General features: G+C 39.8%; 1 non-coding gene across 1 annotated transcript; it reads right to left on the reverse strand.

Moving 5' to 3' along the window:
* Positions 1-12,809: 12,809 nt before the first annotated feature.
* Positions 12,810-12,915, reverse strand: LOC125619480. The gene has a single exon (XR_007351034.1). It is a non-coding gene; the product is annotated as a U6 spliceosomal RNA (small nuclear RNA).
* Between the last annotated feature and the right edge of the window lie 7,208 nt (positions 12,916-20,123).

Below are 20,123 nucleotides of genomic sequence, written 5' to 3' on the forward strand. Positions count from 1 at the left end.
CTCCAAAACCGTTAGCTAAATAAGTTAGCCTGTCTCAGGCATTTCATTATAGCAATGAAAAGCTGACTAACACATGATAGGACCAAAAATGTATTTCTTCTTGCCTTTGCTTACATTCCAATTTGTCATTCTGGGATTATATATGAATTGGTATTTTATTTTCAAAAGTTGTACATGGCAGGTGAGGAACATTTTTGCAATAAAACCCAAATCATTTTACTCTTACATTTGTATATGCTGTGTTGCACTCATTATCTAAGGCTCTATTGTAAAATTATCTCATAGTTTAATATCTTTTTTAAAATTTTCTTTTGTAGTTGTACATGGATAGCATGTCTTTATTTTATTTGTTTATTTTCATGTGGTGAAAATAGGATGCTAGGCAAGTACTCAGCAACTGAGCCACAACTCCAGCCTCATCGTTTAATATCTTAGAATATCAATAATAATTTATCATCTGTCACCATTTCTGTTGATTACAAATTCAGGAGTGGCTTGGCTGAACTGTTCTTATTCTCAATATTTTATGAGGTTTTTGTCAGATATAGACCTTGATCTATAGTCATCAAGGATTTGACTGGGGCTGGAGAATCCGGTTCCAAAATGGCTCACTCATATGTCTGGCAAGAGTGTGCTGGCTGTTGGTGGAAGGTCTCAACATAGTCCTTGCTATGTTAAACTCTCTCCTGAGCAGCTGAATGCCCTCACGCCATGCCTGCCAGCTTCCCCCAGGGCAGGCTACACTTGATCAAGGCAGAAGTTTCAGTGAGTCCTATGACCTAGATATAGAAGTCCTGCAGCATCTTCTCCACCATATTCTATGGGTTATACAGACCAGCCATGATTTGACATACCAGTATGAATGCCAGGAGGCAAGGACAATTCAAGGCCATCTTAGAGATTGACACCTGCCTAGTTTTAGATAAAATATGGTAACTGTGATATCAATTTTTTAGACAAAAAAATTAGATATTTCCTATCATTTGAATTTTTAAACATTTTTTTTTAATTTATTGATTTACTTTAGTTGTTGATGGACCTTTTTATTTATTGATTGATATGTGGTGCTGAGAATCGAACCCAGTGCCTCACACGTTTGAGGCTAGTGCTCTACCACTGAGCCCCAGCCCCAGCCCCTATAATTTGGACCTTGAATGTCCCCCAAAGGCCTATGTGTTAAAGGATTGGTCCCCAGGGTGGGATGGGGACAAGTCATCAAGTATTGACTGGGGCCTTTAGAAGATGGGGAGTCTTCAAGAATTGAGGCCCAGTGTGAGGTTTGTAGGCGGCTGGAGGCATGCCCTTTAAGGGAATAGTGGGACTCTAGTCCTTCCTCTTCTTCTTTTCCTTCCTGAATATGATAAAAGCAGTTGTTTTCTGTCATATGCTCCCACCATGATGTGCTGCTTCACCCAAAGCAATGGGACTACTCAACTATGGATTCAGACCTCCAAAACTGGGACCCAAAATAAAGCTTTTTTCTTTATAAGCTGACTATCTCAGGTATTTGTTATAGTAACAGTAAGCTCACTAACACAATATTGAATGTTTAAAATGTGAATATTTACTTTTAAAGAAACATTTAATTAGACAATCACATGTTTTTTAGAAGTAAGATCTAAATTTCAGCTTTAAAATGTAAGTGACTCAGGAGGCTGAAGCAGGAGGATCACAAGTTCAAAGCCAGCCTCAGCAACTTAGTGAGACCCTAAGAATTTAGCAAGACCCTGTCTCCAGATAAAAAATAAAAAGGGCTGGGTTGCTAAAGGGTTAATAAGCACCAAATCCTGGTACCAAAAAAAAAAAAAAAAGAGTGCTAAACATAGAACTCATTAATTATAATTTGTAGTTTCTTTTTCAGCTTTAATAATTTTAAGTATTTTACAAGAAAAATAGCTGCTTTGGAAATAACTCTAAGTAATTTTTTACATTTAATTTATATTTTTTATTAAAATATACTCAAATTTTATACTTTTGGAATATAGTTGCATTATACTTTTTAATCTAGATCATGGCTATCATTTGAATATATCTGTTTGTGAAAATCTTTTTTTTTTTTTTAGTTGTAGTTGGACACAATACCTTTATTTTTATTTGTTTTTATTTTTATGTGGTGGTGAGGATCGAACCCAGTGCCTTGCACTTGCCAGGTGAGCGCTCTACCACTGAGCCACAACCTCAGCCCCACTGTTTGTGAAAATCTTGATCACAAGATTTCTGTGACTTACTGAAGTGAAAAAAAAATAGAAATTTATGAATTATGATTGCCTTTACTATATCACTCATCAATAGAACACACAGACAAGTGCAATAATAATTAAAATCATTTCTCTTGAATATTTTGACAATATTTCATCATATGAAAAACATTGACTTTGTACATACTTCAGTTATATTGTTCTGAAGGTATATTTTTTCAAGGCAGGAGGATAGAATAGACTTTATTAAGCAACTTGATTCATAACTTATACCTATGCAGGCATATGGTGTGTGGGCCTCCATTTAAATTCTTGTGCTCCTTACTTGACTTAGCCTGGGAAACTCATAGTCTCTTGGGGTGAGGGGTGGATGGATGGAGCTCATTCCTGGTTAATTTACTGCCTATGAATGCTTGTGGAAGGACAGGGATGAGAGCAAGAATAGACCTGTTCTCTGCTATTGTGACAAAAGAAATCAAATCTGCTGCCTGAGAATTTGACACTTTTGTATGTCTAAATCAGGGAGGTAAAAGTGTCCTTACTTTCCACAATATCCAAGGAGTTCTAATCTGGCAGGGGGGTCATTCAGCAGAAGTCCTAACAGGGAGAGGTTAATCAGAGTCGGGTGAGTGGTAAGTGGCAGTGTTGGATCGCCCATCTGGCCTCCAATAGGACTGCAGATCAGCTATGAGGAATGAAGGCCAAGTCCAGCTCCTTGGAAAGTGGTAAAACTTAAGCATACTGTGAGCATCTGGATCCAGAGTTAGCAGCAGGAAAGATTTATTTTATTTCTTGTAGAAGATCCTGTGTCTCAAGGAAACACTGTGGCAAATCTAGACAAATATGTCGTGGGCATGCAAAGCAGTGGCCAAGAAGGATGCCACTCAGGAGGTAGGTACGAGGGTTCCAGAGCTTGCCCAGGAAGTGGGGAAGAGCTGGAGCAGGACTAACAACAGTGGAGTTAAGCCCCGACGCCACCTGTGGGTGAAAACATGTTCTTCATGAATTACCTGTCTTGGTCAGGACTGGTTCCAAAATTAAGGAGGTGGAGGTCAGAGGGTGCACCTGGAAAAGTGAGGGCTATCCAACCTATGCCCTTGAAGGGGAGAGAGCAATTGTTGAGTGGAAAAGTTTTCCTGTACCCATCACATATGGCATTCAAATGACTCCCACAAAATATTAATTTTGGGCAGAAACAAACTCCGGCTTGTGTTTTTAAAATACAAATATTTTTTAAATACTCAGGTTGTTGCATGACAGTACACTGTAGGGGTAGAAGCAGGGTGACCCATCAGAAGACCACAGTGAATAGTCTCCATTGTGACCAGTGCACAATGGTGTCTGGAACTTGAGAGGCAGTTGGGGGATTCTGGAAGAGTAAAGAGGAAAAAGATACAAAAAGGAGAAATGTGGAGAAATTACCAATATCCTTAGGAAGGGGGTCACAGAATAACGGCAGAGCACCAGGAAGGGCGGGTTCAGGCTTTTGTTGAAATAGGAAAAAAGGCAGAAAAGGTGGAGACAGAGGATATGTAAAATTCATCCAGCACCTGCTTTTGCCAGAACTGGTTAATTTACTGCATATGAATCTTTACGACAATCCCATGAGACAGGTATTATTATTATCCTCATCTCACAAAAAAAGAAACTCACCCACAGTGTGGGTATCTTGCCCAAGGGCCCATTACTAGCGAGCAGCAGAGTTAAGATTTGAAGTTGAGCTGGGTATGGTGGCCCTCGCCTGTGATCCCAGAGACTTGGAAGGCTGAGGCAGAAGGATGGCAAGTTTGAGGCCAGCCTCAGCAATTTAGCAAGGTCCTAGGCAACTTAGTAAGAACTTGTTTCACAATAAAAAATAAAAAAGGACTGGGGAATGTGGCTCAGTGATTAAGCATCCCTAGTTTCAATGTCTGGTACCAAAAAAAAAAAAAAATCAAATTTGGGTCATTTGAAAGCATTCTTTAGTGTCTGATCACTATATTAAACGACTCTACGTGAAAGGCAGATTTGGTGGTGGGACAATTGAAGAGAATAAATTATGCCTCCCAAGAAATTTGCTTTATAAAAAGCTTCTGTTATGGTTTTGATATGAGGTGTTCCCCCCAAAAGCTCTTGTGTTAATACAGGAGGCGAAATGATTAATACTCAATGGATTCATTTGATGATTAATAATTTGAATTGATGACTGGGTGGTTACTGTAGGCAGATTGGGCACGGCTGTAGCGGTTCGGTCACTGAGGCGTGCCTGCCTCTAAGATTTATATTTTATCCCAGCACCTCTCTGTCTTTTTCTCTGCCATGAGCAGGAGGCCTGTCTCAACTGGGGCCCAAAGCTATGAAGTTGGAGGACCATGGATGAGACCTCTGAAATCATAAGTTCAAAATAAACTTTGCCTCCTCTAAGTAGTTCTTGTCAGGCATTTTGGCCACAGTGACAGTTCCCAATAAAAAAAAAAAAAGGAAGGGCTGGGGATGTGGCTCAAGCGGTAGCGTGCTCGCCTGGCATGCGCAGGGCACTGGGTTCGATCCTCAGCACCACATACAAATACAATAGAGATGTTGTGTCCACCGAAAACTGAAAAATAAATATTAAAAAATTATCTCCCGGGCTGGGGATGTGGCTCAAGCGGTAGCGCGCTCGCCTGGCATGCGTGCGGCCCGGGTTCGATCCTCAGCACCACATACAAACAAAGATGTTGTGTCCGCCGAGAACTAAAAAATAAATATTAAAAATTCTCTCTCTCTCTCTCCCTCCCTCCCTCTAAAAAAAAAAAAAAAAAAAAATCTCCCTCTCTCTCTCTCTCTCTCTGCTGGTCTCTCTCTTAAAAAAAGGGAAATATCTTTTACATGATAATCTCAAGTATGATACTTCTCATTTAGCAGTGTTTGAAGAATCTGGAATGCATTCTGACAAACACAGTATAGGTGTTTTGTTTTTTTTTTTTTAATATTCTTTTAGTAGGGGTCAGTAGCAAGGGCCTGAAATCCCACTGACTCTAGAGACTGAGGCAGGAGGAAGGCAAGTTTAAGACCAGCCTGGGCAACTTAGCAAGACCCATTCTCAAAAATGTAAATAAATAAAGATAAAAATACTGGGGTGTAGTTCAGTGGTAAAATGCCCCTGTGTTCCATCCCTGGTACAATAAATACACAAATTAATTAATATATTCAATATATGTATGTTTAGCTGATGAATATTAATTGTGTGTATTTATGGGGTACAGTGCAGTGTTTTGATCTGTGTTTACATTGTAGAAAGTCATTAACATAGTCATCTTACCAGCTTATTTTTTTTTTTTAACTGTAGGCAGATTGGGCATGGTGGTGAGAAAGTTAAAAATCTATTCTTTTAGCAATTTTGTCCTGACCACTAGGGGGAAGAGTAGAATGTCAAAAGACTTAGCTGTCTTCCACAGTTCTCAATGGCCGATAAGAAGTGTTCGTTCCTTCCCTAACATGAGCAGAATATAAAAGTTCTTTTTTTTTTTTGCAAAATATTATTTTCAGATAAAATTCACTTACCATCCATAAACATTTCTCTCCAGTTTCTTTTGAAAAATAACTGTATCATGCAGAGGAAAAGAAAGTAGGCACAAAAAATCATATATTGTGCCATGTCATTTATATGAAGTGTTCATAAAAGGCAAAGCTATAAAGATAGGAATCTAAAAGCAGATTAGAAGTTGTCGGGGACGGGGCTCCAGGGAGCTGAGGTTAGGAGTTGATGTGCTTGAGGGAATCTCACTGAGTGATGGGAATGTTCTGGAACTGATTTATGGTGATGGTTGCACATGTAAAATAGTAAAATAAATGTACAAAAGATCACTGAATTATAGACTTAAAATATTGAATTATATGGTATACAAAATAAACATCAACAAAGTTGTTGTAAAAAAGAAATGTCAACAACTAAAAATATATTTTAAAAAAGAAATATAACATTTAATAAATCAAGCCCACAAAACCCATCAATTCAAAACAATAGTTTTTGGACTTTTTTGTTTGTTTTGTGGTGCTGGGCATCCAACCTAGGGCCTTGCACATGCTAGGCAAAAGCCCTACCACTGAACTACACATCATCCCTCAAAAAGATTGAAAATATGTTTATTTATACATAGAAATACCTAGAAAAATATTTCTAGTACTGATTAATTCTCAGAAGTGCTATCGTGAGGGGAAACTGGGAACTTTTTGGGGGATACTGGGGATTGAATCCAGAGGTGCTTAACCACTGAGCACCTTTTTTTATTTTGAAACAGTGTCTCACTAAATTGCTTAGGCCTTGCTAAGTTGCTGAGGCTGATCTTGAACTTGCCATCCTCCTGTCTCAGCCTCCCAAGTCACTGGGATCACAGGCGTGTACCACAGCAACCAGCTAAACTGGGAACAGTTTTATGCTGTATGTCTTTCTGAATGATTCTTAGTAATAAATTTTAAAAATTTTAAATTTAATTAAAAAGTTTCTATATAATATATATGTGTACACACACACACACACACACACACATATATATATATATTGGTTTTAGGTGGATACAATATCTATATTTTATTTTTATGTGGTGCTGAGGACTGAACCCAGTGCCTCATGAATGCTAGGTGAGCACTCTACCACTAAGCCACAACTCCAGCCCTCTCATTAAAAACTTTTTAAAGATAGGAAGCTAAAATGTATCCTAAGCTCTAAGTATACAACGGTGCTATAAGCATCATGACCTGTGGGTACTGTGAGATAAAATAATTTTTTTGTCTTTGTCACTTTCTTTATTTTCCATTGAAAAAATATCTGCAGATGTTCAAGTTCCTTATGTAGTGTAGGATTTGCATATAACCTACAGGGCTCCTCCTATATACTTTAAATCACTTCTACTTACATCTACTATCTAATACAATGTAAATGCTGCATAAATAGTTGTTATATCGTATGGCCTAGGGAACAATGACGAGAAAAAGAAGTCTGTGCCTGTTCTGTACTGATACAAATGTTTTCCTCAATATTTTCTCGCAGGAGCTTGAGTTTGCAGACTTGGAACCCGTGTATACAGAGGCCACCTGTACTACGTGATGCTTTGAAGGAAACACCTGCGTGACATGAGTGAGAAGAACTGTACTGGGAGGGCCACTGCTAAGAGTGACACTGGAGCACAGTGCCTGGAAGAAACACTGAGCCCCAGCCACAGAGTCTTGCATCAGTAGCCCCAGACACGGAAAGCAGGACACCAGGGCTGACAGAAATCAATCTTAGAATATCAGCCCCTGGAACACTAGGAATTTGGTCTCGTTGGGTGTCTGCATGCCTGGCTTGTGGCAGGCACTCAGTTAATACTTGAGAAATGATAAATGTATGGCCTGTGTCTCTGTCTGGGTTTCAGCACCACACAGCTCTCCTGCAAGAAGGCAGAACTCCCCAGGGGCCACAGGGAAGGACAGGCAAAGTTTAAGCAGTGATCAACAAGATAAGCGTGATTAATCCGTAAGTGGAAAAACTTTTCACTAGCTTGTTCTGGACGTCAAGAGGGTGAGAGTGAGGGGGAGGGAGAGGGGGAGTGGGAGGGGGAGGGGGAGGATGTCTATCATTCCATGACCAGTTGTGATCCAACAGACTCTCCTGCTCCCGGTGTGCCCACCTGGAGTCATGACTCTGGTCCCAAAAGGTGACTGTTCAGCAAATAGATGGAGTGCTCTGGACAGAGCCCATGCCCAGTTTCTATGTGGTATCAAAATACAGTTGTAATCTTGCTTAAAGTTGGAGGATTTTGGTTTGTTTGCTTCCTGCTTGTTTTTTGGATGTGGGAGAATGTCAGGAAATATTCTTTAAAATAATGATTTAAGCCAGGCACCTTTGCACACACCTGTAATCCTAGTGGCTTGGGAGACTGAGGCAGGAGGATCATGAGTTAAAAAGTCAGCCTCAGCAACAGCAAGGCACTAAGCAACTCAGTGAGACTCTGTCTCTAAATAAAATACAAAATAGGGCTGCAGATGTGGCTCAGTGGTCGAGTCCCTCAGAGTTCAATCCCCAGTACTCCCCCAAATAATAATAATCATCATAATAATAATAATTTTAAAAATTACCACTTAAATAGGCCATATCTAGAATTTGATAGGTTGTAGATATATTATCCTTACTGAAAAATGAAAATTCAAGTTTAAAAAGTAAAATAAAATGCCTTTCTCCCTCTCTCTCTCTGAACCAAGAAAATGCCCCATAATGTCATAATTATCATTTTATTGCCTAAAAGGGAATTTGTGTGTGTGTGTGTGTGTGTGTGTGTGTGTTTGAAAAGGAATACAGTGCAATCCAGATAGGTTCGTTGAGACTAAGATTAGTCAAAAAAATCATGGCATAAGAGGGACTAGGGCTGTAGCTCAGTAGCAGAGCGCTTGCCTAGCATGTGAGGCACTGGGTTCGATCCTTAGCATCGCATAAAAATTAATAAAGGCATTCTGTTCATTAATAATAATAACAACAACAACAACAATAATGGCATAAGAGTAGGTTCCAGGTGCTGGTGTTCTGATTCTGATTATATAATATCCATATTTAAAAAAAAATCTAGTCCTAGGTCATGTGGCTGGGTGAGGGGTCCTCGGGAGTTAAGAACTGCATGTGGCCTGACAGTGTGGATCTCAGGGAGCCCCTGGGCAGAGGTGTGAGTGTGTCCCTGCCCTGTCAAGGTTCCAGAGTTGAGTGCAGCGAGGGGCTGCTGTGGGTACTGCACTCGACTTGGGGAGCACTGCCAAGGCACTGGTGAAGGACATGTCCTGAGCAGTTCAGGAGTTGATGACAGTTGGAAGGACAGTTCTTTCACAGGACGACATGAGCAAGACATGGGGAATGAACTTGGCAAAGTTTCAAGGGGACATCGATAAGCTTCTTCAGGCAAAGAGAAAAAATGTTGAAATGAGTATCAGTGCTTCTGTCAAAACCATTCAGTAGAAAATTGAGCATGTTCTGAAAATCCAGCCTGAGCAAAGGGAGGAGCTTTATGAAGAATAATGTCAGCAGTTTGCGACTATGATTCAGATGTGGAACCTAGATGTGAAGAAAGTCAAGGAACAGGAGGAAAACTATCTAGTGTATTTCAACAACAACGAAAGGCTTTCCAACAATCTCAACTTGTTCAGAACCAGAAAATGAAAGTCTTTAGAAAGTTATGTGAGCAATTATTGGAGATCTGCTGGACCTAGAGGAGAATCATGGAAAAGTTCCTGTTGGTGAACAAAGTGAATTTAGGAAACAGATGGCCATCTTGCAAACAAAACTTATGATGGAATCTCGGCAGGAGGAGAAGGCCAGTGCTCAAAAATCTCTGCTATCCCTGTTATTCTCGTGATGCAATACAGTCATAAAATTATCTGCATGAGCCCAACATGTCATAGAAGTTTTGGTTGGAAGGGCTGGGGATATAGCTCAGTTGGTAGATTGCTTGCTTCACATGCACAAGGCCCTGGGTTCAATGCCCAGCACCACAGAGGGGGGGAAAAAAGGCTTAAAGTCTATAAAGAAGTTCTGGTTGGAATGATTACATCCTCTGTGTTCCCCGGTTTGTTAAGGGCTGGATCCCCTCTGTGTTAAGACCTAAGTGAAACCTGAAGAGCTGTGTGGGTGCTGTTGAAAAGCCAGTTAGGAAGCTTCCAGGCCTTTGGTAGTAGTGCTGGCTTTTGCTCCCCGACACTGCCGATTAACTCTGAGCAATAAAGATGATTTCATGTTTAAAAAAAAATCTAGTTCATGTGAAAATATGGAAATGATTTAGATATCAGAAGGCAGCAGTAACTGTAATAAGACCAGAAAGGCATGGTCTGTCCAAACAGGTCCCTCCTCCATGATCAGTATGGTTGTATCCAAGGTGTTAGAACTCTGCGCAGCACCTACACTCAATCAACATGAATTGCCTGGTAACCTGTGGTACGTGCCCTAATTAAACTAGTGGACTAATTCAGGAATTAGTTTCAGGAATCCCCCCCACAGCCCCCAAACACCTTAGACTCTGAATGCTCACCTTGACTCCTCCTTTATCTAGAAATTTGATGACCTAAGCAAGCCCCACTTCCTCATTGGGGTCACAGTACTCAGCCATCAAAGCTCAGATGAGTCTTTCCCTTCACCTGGAAGCCCTCTGTGACCACAGTTCATGTCCCCACTCATGCAAACTCCAATAGCACCTTTCACATTTCTGCATAATTAATACATTACCTGGTTTGTCTCCAACTAGAATGTAGGCTTCTCAGTTTAATCATGTAATTACCACAATAGACAGTTCAACAAGTGTTCACTAAATAAATATTATTTGGAGCCAGGCATGGTGATGCACATCTGTAATGCCAGCAACTTGGAAGGCTGAGCCAGTAGGATCATGAGTTCAAGTGACTTAGTAAGAATCTGTTTCAAAGTGAAAAATAAAGAGGATTGGGGATGTGTGGCTCAGTGGTAAATCACCCCGGGCTCAAGTCCCAGTATAAATAAATAAATATTATTTGGAGTCTTGAAAAGTAGAGAATTGATTCAACCAAATAAAAGAAAGTGCTTCGAAAACTCCATTAATTGTAAACCTTGATGCCACAAAATTTGCCAGTGGTCACTAAAACTAAGAGGCACCCTTCAGCTTTCTTTCTTTTTTCCAGAAAGACACTTCAAATTCACTAGGGTCCTCTTTTTATGCTATAAAAAAAAATAAATAAAGATTGTCACCTTTATTTCCATTTTCAGTTGTGTGGCAGGGAATAGGATTAACAGGAAATTGTAACCAGATGCTGAGTGTATTAAAGAATCCGGATGCTCTCATACCTTCTGGAATCAGGATGGGACATTCTTAATTTTTTTTTTTTTTTGTCCTGGGGATAGAACTCAGGGACACTTAACCACTGAGCCACATCCCCAGTCCTTTTTTGTATTTTATTTATTTTTACTGAATCACTCAGGGCATCACTAAACTGCTGAGGCTGGCTTTGAGCTCACGATCCTCCTACCTCAGTCTCCCGAGTTGCTGGGATTACAGGCATGCACCACCATGCCCAGCCCTAATTCTTTCTTGACCATGAAAATGGAGAATCTAGTCTCCAATCTGCAACACCTATGACTAAGGAGAAAAAAAAATTGTTCTTAAATTTGACAGAGAAATACACATGCAGGGCAGCATGGCTATCAGGCTTTCTCTCCTTCCTTCCTTCCTTCCTTCCGTGCGTGGTGCCGGGGATTGAACCCAGGGCCTTGCACGTGCTAGGCCAATGCTCTGTAACTGAGCTATACCTCCATCCCCTCTATCAGTCTTTGAGCAAATTACAGAGCCAGAAACAAATTCTGGAAGGAAATTAAAGGAAAATACATGGTCCTATAACCCAGGCCACCTCAAAATGGAGCTGGAACTCTCTACCATCCCTAATTGCATGGCAAGCAAGTCAACAGCTATTTACTTTGTAGCCTGATCTTTTTAAATAAGTGATGAAGAGGGCAAGCATATGTTTTTCTCGGGATGTTTTAGCTAGGGCCTTATGCAGGTATTACTATTCCTAAAGTCAGGGAGATCCTTCTTTATCCCCATTCCATATTTTACATTTCTGAAAGTAAAACAGGAAATTACTTTGAGAAAATGCCTGGAAGATAATGGAATATTTTCAAACTGTTCGGAGGAATGGAATTTTTTTTTAATTAAAGTTTGCCAATGGGGAAAAAAGCAAATAATGTCTGATTCTGAAAAACCCAAAAAAGAAAAAGCAGCTATTATATGGCATCTATACCATCCTCTCTAGACACCTCTGTGGCTCCTACCTGGGAACACACCTGGAGCCTCTCTGAATTTCTGTGTCCCAGCAGCCCACAGGACAGGAGGGACAACCAGTTGCTTCCTCCGTCTGTTTTCTGACCACGCAGGAAACAGGGCTTTTGCTGTCACTGCGGCTCTGCCCCCAGGGACTGCGGAGCTGGCTTGACCTTCTCTGGATGTGAAGGACGCAACAGGGAACCAGAAATGGCTTCCTGAAAACACCATTTGTTTCTATCTTCTGAGTCTCCCACAGAAGTTCTTTCTCTGGGACTCAGGGAGAGACAGAAAAGATTCTCTGTGTGACTTTTACCAAGTCCTAAAATTTTGAAATATAGTAATGTGGGACTCATTCTCATCTTGAACAAATTATCATTACTGTATTTATTTTCCATTTAAAGAAACCTAATTAATCAACTAATTCATTAATTAGTACTAGGGATTGAACCCATGGGCACTTAACCACTGAGCCATATCCCTATCCCTTTTTATTTTGTATTTTGAGATAGGTCTCACTAAGTTTCTTAGAGCCTCAAGAAAGTGCTGAGGCTGGTCTGCAACTTGACATCCTCCTGCCTCAGCCTCCCGAGCTACTGAGATTACAGTCGTGCACCACCACGCCTGGCAATATTCATATTCTTTTAAAATCAAAATTGCAACTAAAGTCACCATAGTGAGTGGTTAAGTTTTGAGTGGAAGGTTGAAAGTACTAGAAGATTATATATTTAATAAAAATACTCAAGCATCTGTAATTATTGCTACCTTTTTCCTCTTAGTTTTATCTTTCCCTCTATCTGTTTTTATACAGCGTATGATTTATTGTATTTTTTTTCAAGATATGTAATTTAAAAATATGGAATGCTTCACGAATTTGCATGTCATCCTTGTGCAGGGGCCATGCTAATTTCTCTGTATCGTTCCAATTTTAGTATATGTGCTGCCGAAGTGAGCACAATTTATTGTATTATTGCCAATACTGTTTGAAGGCAATATGGGTAAACTCTGAATAAATAACAAATATAAACCTATATTTCTTTAGTCATCATTACCTAATTTTAAGTGCTTCTGTGTCCTGGCCCTTTTCTGTATGCTTTTGAGGAAGGTTAATAAGACATTTTGGGTTCTTTTTTTTGGGGGGGGGGTACCAGGAATTGAACTCAGGGGCATTTGACTTGAGCCACAACCCCAGCCCTATTTTGTATTTTATTTAAAAACAGGGTCTCACTGAGTTGCTTAATGCCTTGTTTTTGCTGAAGCTGGCTTTGAACTTGTGATTCTCCTGTCTCAGCCTCCTGAGCTACTGGGATTACAGACATGGGCCACCGATCCCAGCACATTTTAGGTTTTTACATAACCTAGAGATTTAGATATGGAGCAGTATTCTATTTCAACTATTTATTCACAAGTCAGGTATTAACTCTGACATGTTTTTCTAGTGGTAGTAATGAGTTTGTGCTGTAAGAACCACGTCTGCCAAGTAGCCCTTTGACAAATGGCATGTATTTGTGGAGGTCTTAAAGTTGTGACTGCAGGTTTTATTTTTGAAATAGAGGAAAGATAACTAGATTAAATAGGGTTCTAATTTGTAAGTCTGGACTCCTTCTCACAAGGCCCTAACCTGCCAATCAATCACATCTACAGAAATTCATCAAAACGAGCCAAGTACAGAGAAGAATGAATGTTTCCCAGCTTCAGCTGTGGCAGTTATGTGTCAGTGCATGATATCAAACTCTCTGAACAGTAAAGATCACATCAAATCAGCAAATAAATGATGAACAATGAAGGGCGTTAAGACAGAGTCAACTGGTGGAAAGTTTTGGAACCTCAGTCACCACCTTCAACCTTATTCGGGAGGGTATTACAGACTTGCACCCCAGCAAGGAGGTCAGAGGACCGAAGAGAAAAATAATAGCAAAACTCTTAACGGTCATTCCCTTCCAGAGCAGTGGAATGAAACCTCCTGTCCCAATGACAGCTGTGAAAAAGACACAAGTTCCCAAAGTGAGTGTGACATTACTTTTACATCAGCCCACCCTGGGAATTCAAGATCTGCTTTTCCAAGATGGACAGGCACAGGGACTCTATTGAAGGCTGCTCGGGATTCTCTGAGGACATGGAACTTGATGATAATGCCACTGGACAAGCCACAGGTATTGATGAGTCATGTCTGAGCAGAAATTTAGTGTGTACACAGAGCCTAAGGAGGAGCACCAACAGTGAACTCCTAACTTTCCTCACCTCAGGATTCTGGGTGGACAGATAACTACTCCCAGGGAAGGTTCTGGACTCTATCCCAGATTCTCTTCTGCTGTTTCAGCTTCACATGAAGCTTCCCTTCACATTTTGTTTTGGTACCAAGGATTGAACCCAAGAGTGCTTATCCACTGAGCCACATCCCCAGCCCTTTTTATTTTTTTATTTTAAGGCAGGATCTCACTAAGTGGCTTCGGGCCTCGCTAATTTGCTGAGGCTGGCCTTGAACTTGCCATCCTCCTGCCTCAACTGAGATTACAGGTGTGTGCCATCTTGCTGGGCTTTCCCCACAGCCTTCACCCAGTCACCTACCTCCTCTAGCCACTCTGTGAGCTGGGCCTCTGAGCAGGCAAAGGCACCTCCAAAACTGACTGGCTGCCAACTGGATCTATCTGCAAAGTCCCATCTGAAAGTCTTTTGGGAAGTGAGGGGGGCAATTTTCCACTCTACTTCATCCACCAGAGCCCTGGAAGCTCCATAAGGTAGACTCTGTCTTCTCTGAGCTCAGGTAATTCCCAGCAAGGCCTCCCAGAAGCAGGGCAGCCCCAGCCTTTCATCTTTAGCATCAGAGGGATTACTCCTCCTCAACTACCAGGGCACAGAAGGGTGCAGACTTCCTCACTCTGGCCTTGGTGCCTTGAGACCCTAGCCCCTGGCTTCATGGGAGCAGAACTGTCCTGGCTTCTTTCTAGAGTTTCCACACTTTTTTTTTTTTTTTTTTAATATCAGGCATTGAACCAGGGGTGTGTTGCCACTGAGCCACATCTTTAGCCCTTTTTTATTTTTTATTTTATTTAATTATTTTTTTTTGAGAGAGAATTTTTTAATATTTATTTTTTTAGTTTTCGGTGGACACAACATCTTTATTTTACTTTCATGTGGTGCTGAGGATCGAACCCAGTGCCCCGCGCATGCCAGGTGAGCGTGCTACTACTTGAGACACATCCCCAGCCCTTTATTTTTTATTTTGGGACAGGGTCTTGCTAAATTGCTTTGGGCCTCGCTAATTTGCTGAGGCTTGCCAGTAACTTGAAATCCTCCTGCCTCAGCCTCCCAAGTAGCTGGGATAATAGGCATGTCCCACCATGCCAGGCTCCCCCTCCCCCCTCCTCCCTCCCCACATATTTTAAACTATATATTTATATTGATTTTCAAACTATGGGGACTTGATTAGACAGAACTCTTTCACACAAAGAAATTGCACACAATCCAGATGATGGCCAATTTTCAGTACTGAGATGAGTTTCAGAAATTCTGCTTCCAATTAACAGAGTTATAAGGAAACAGGAAATTGAGTTTCAGGAAGAAGCAGGAAATATTACCATAAGCAAAATAGCCAATAGGTAAAAAAGAATGACGATGGTACTAGGAACCCAGTTGTTCTCATAAATAACTCTTTTAAAGTGAACCAGAGGTGTCTTTCCAAGAACTTACATAAGTTTTCATATCAACTTTATTATACCGACTTGATTCTCCAATGAGTTTTAGGGGATAATTTGAGATGGGGTGTTTCTGTTGGACTTTGATTCTAGGAGAAAGCTGGTCGCTCTGATATGAAGAGTCGGGTTCAATACAGTCTCTTCAGGAACAGTGAAGCGAAAATAATGAGAGGGGGCACATGTAATTGCACTGGAATCTGCCTGCAACCGCAGTTCTCACGTAAACTGACTAACGCGACGATGCTTGGTCTAAACCACAAAAGCAGAGCCCTGCTGAGCCCAGACCCTGCATTTGCCCTGTCTAGTTTATTGATGAAGATTTTTTTAAATTTATTTTTTAGTTTAGGTGGACACAATATCTTTATTTTATTTCTGTGTGTTGCTAAGGATCGAACCCAGTGCCTCATGTATGCTAGGCAAGCAAGCCCTCTACCCCTGAGCCACAACCCCAGTACCTATTGATGAAGATTTGAAGGGCAATAGTCTAGATCAATAATTATGGTTCCCTTTTGAAAGTACAAATGTTATGGATATCCCATTTAGAATAACAAGGGGTATTTGCGCTGAAAAGGAAAAATGTGGGCTCATTTCTTTACGCAAAAAATTTTATTTGAAAATTTAAGTTTCTAATAATCTGAGAAAATTCTGTGTTTGTATTATAAGTTATAATTATTTCAATGACATTAACCAAATCTGATGTTTTCTCAAGTTTTAGCTCTCTGAATGTATTTTGGTTGAATCCTGTGAAATTACTGGGTTTTCGTAGGAATAGATGATCAAATACCAGCAATTTCACATGGTTGGAACTCTATAAAGCAAGTAATTAACCCCCTGAGCCTCATAAATTAATTCAACAAACATTTTATTGAGGGTCCTAGTACAGTCTTTGTTGTAAGGCAATTTCCCATTCTAGTGGGAGATCCTGAAATATAAACAAGTAATTGCAAAACAGAATGAGAAATGCAGATTCAGGTGTGGAATGGCACAAAGGAAGGTGTGATCTGCTTACTGTTGAGAGGAAAAGATTTGCTAAGCAGTTAATGGTTAATTGAGTAATTAGAAGGAAGTTGAGTTGGCCAAGTGCAGTGGTGCACACCTGTCATCCCAGCAATTTGGAGGGCAGTGGTATGCAAGTTCAAAGCCATCATCAGCAACTTAGTGAGACTCTGTCTCAAAATAAGAAATAAAAGATCTGGGGATGTGGCTCAGAGGAAAAGCACCCTTGGGTTCAATCTTCAGCATACACACACAAAGGAGTTGAATTGGTGGAGGGATGGGGTATCTTTGCAGGTGGAGTGGACTATATATAATCTTTAGGCATAAAATGGTTCAAGCAAGTTCAAGAAATAATGCCATTAAGTCTTTCAGAATGTCTGACTCATGGGGAAGGAAGGTGGCTAGAGGCTACAGGAAAATTGGAATAAGTACAGACAATAAGCTTGGAGAGAGCAGAATGAGCATGATTGTGGAGCCTTAAATGCCATACTATGGAATAAGAATTTTGACTGTAAAGTTATAACAAATTTAAATGTCCTCAATCAGAAACCAGTAAGCTAGTGACGGGGGGTGGGGTGTGTGTGTGTGTGTGGGGGGGTAACATGATCAACTCAGCATTTCAGAAGATAGCTCTGGGGGCTGAGTAGTGGGGAGACTCGCTTAGATGCTACAGGTGTGAGGGTCTGAACTGAAAATCTGGAGATGCAGATGAGGGTTGGGAGATGTGATGAAGGTAAATTCCAGAACATTTTCCTACTACTTGAGTTCTTTTGAAAAATGTCATTTATTTTCTTTATTGAAATTTTATGTGACTTCAATAACCTCATATGGCTTTGTAACACCTGTTATTTTATTCACCTTACAGAATAAAAATCACTGCATAATCAAATTAGTTAATTACAATGTCATCTCAAGGTGAATTTAAAAGTTAGGTTCAGTGGTCGTTCTATTTGGTTTCTGCATGAGAAATAATGGATGTAACCATGGACTTCATAGAACCTTCTACTCCAATGGAAGATTCCTTTTCCTAGTTGTGAATGAAAGCCTTTTGTATATGCTAAGAGTTGCTCTCATTCTTAAAGGGGGGGTGTGTGGTAATAGTGTCTAAAATCTTCTCATGTTCATGTCGTTTGATAAAGGAAAATGTTGATTTATTTTTCATCCTCTTTTCCTCTGGAAATCCTCATCCATAAGAAATAATCCCCATATTGTAGTGATACGTGCACACCAACGTTTATAGCAGTATAGCAGTGCAATTCACAACAGCCCAGGTGCCTGTCAACAGATGAATGGATAAAGAAAATGTGGTATATGTATACAATGGAATATTACTCAGCCATAAAGAAGAATGAAATTATGACATTTGTCAGTAAATGGATGGATCTGGAGACCATCATGCTAAGTGAAATAATCCAGACTCGGAATGTCTAGGGTAAGATGTATTCTGTCATAAGGGGAAGCATGCACTCAGGAAGAGGGAGCGGAGAGAGGAATAGATGGAGAGGGAGAGAGGGAGAGAGGGAGAGGGAGAGAGAGAGAGAGAGGGAGAGAGGAAGAGAGAAATAAGAAAGGGGGCTGGGATTGTGGCTCAGGGGCAGAATGCTTACCTAGCATATGTGAGGTACTGTGTTCGATTCTCAGCACCGCAAATAAATAAATGAATAAAATAAAGATTCATCAACATCTAAAAAGCTATTTCAAAACAGAAATAAGAAAGGGATTTCATGAAAATAAAAGGGAAACCAATAGAGTACAGGAGAGGGATGGAGAGGGAGGAGGAGGGGAGGGTTGGGGAACTACTGGGGAGAAATCTACCAACTATGGTGTGTCCATGTATGTGTACACCACAATGAATCCTGATTTTATGTAAAATTATAATGCACTAATTAAAATAATAATAATAATAATAATAATAATAATAGAAGGGAAATCAGTGAAGTAAAGCAAGTGGATCAGGGGGGGAAGGTACTGGGGAATGAGATTGCTCCAGTGATGTCATGTACGTGCACAAATACAGCATAATGAATCTCACTATTATGTGTAATTATAATGCACCAATAAAAGAAAAAAAACAGAAAAAAATTTCAGAAATAAAAAGTTTTATATTAGGTTGATTTTTAATTGAGCAATGATTATTTGGAATTATAATATATCTGAGAAATTCAAAATCTTTCCAACTTGTTCACAAAAATACCCTAAAGGTTAAATAATATTTTTCTAGAAATTTCTTTATTTTAACTGAGGAAAAACGTTATGTAGTGTGCTTTATTAAAATGGACAGGTAGCTGTATATCAATGGATGCTATGACAGGACAAACAGTTGTTCCAGAAACTAACTTATTCAGAATCCAATCTTCCCTGAATTCAGCTTGAATTCTCAAAAGCTGGTTGTGGAATATACTGTACTTTGTGATAGAAGTTTCTTATTTAAAAAAAAAAATGGACAAAAATAATTGTCTCAGATCCATTACTCAAGACTGTCCCCATTACTTAAGACTGTATTATTTTCTTTTTTTTAAACATTTTTTTAATATTTATTTTTTATAAGTGTAGATGGACACAACACAATGCACTCATCTTTATGTGGTGCTGAGGATCAAACCTGGGTCCCACCCATGCTAGGTGAGCGCTGTTGCATTTTTCAAACTTATTCTTCCTTTGTATCCCTTGCTTGCATTAAAGAGAAATATCTTGCCTATCTGACTCCACTAGCAATTTTTATCTTTTGCAATATGCTTCACATTCTAGACCTCTATTTGTCCTGCTCCGACTTTTTCAGTGTATTGTTATTAAAATCAGTCAAAATTCTAATGATAAAGATATTGCTTGTGGGATGCTGTTGTTCAACTTTTCCTACCTTGGTTGTTAAATTTGAAAAAAGTTTCATTAGACAAGTTGAGTTTGGACTTGATAGCTACTACTTCAAAAGATGGTTTTAGGCTGGGCATGGTGGTGCATGCCTACAATCCCAGTGACTCAAGAAGCTGAAGCAGAGGATTGCAAGGTCATAGCCAGTCTCAGCAATTTAGCTAAAAAATAAAAAGGACTGGGGATGTGCCTCAGAGCTTAAGCACCCCTGAGTTCAGTTTCCTGTACCAAGAAAAAAAAAGTTATTAAATAAATATTGAATTTAAAAAAATATTTATTTTTTAGTTATAGGTGGACACAATATATTTTATTTTTATGTGGTGCTGAGGATCGGACCCAGTGCCTCAGGTATGCTAGGCAAGCACTCTACCTCTGAGCCACAACCCAGCCCAATACTGAATTTTTAAAAGAAAAAAAAAATTTGTTTGTATGAAGTCACATTTTGGCATTTATCAGTTCAGAGAAGAATTTCAGATTGGCCAGGAGGCTAAGCCAGACAAATTCTGGTCTGCTAGGCATAGCTAGTTTTTTTCTTCAACCCTGTTGAGAAATGTGAAAAAGTAATAGTGCCAAAGCTTAAAAAAAAAAAAAAAAAAAAAAAAAAA

The sequence above is a fragment of the Marmota marmota genome, unplaced genomic scaffold (assembly GCF_001458135.2).
Source record: "Marmota marmota marmota unplaced genomic scaffold, marMar, whole genome shotgun sequence".
Lineage (NCBI taxonomy): Eukaryota > Metazoa > Chordata > Mammalia > Rodentia > Sciuridae > Marmota > Marmota marmota.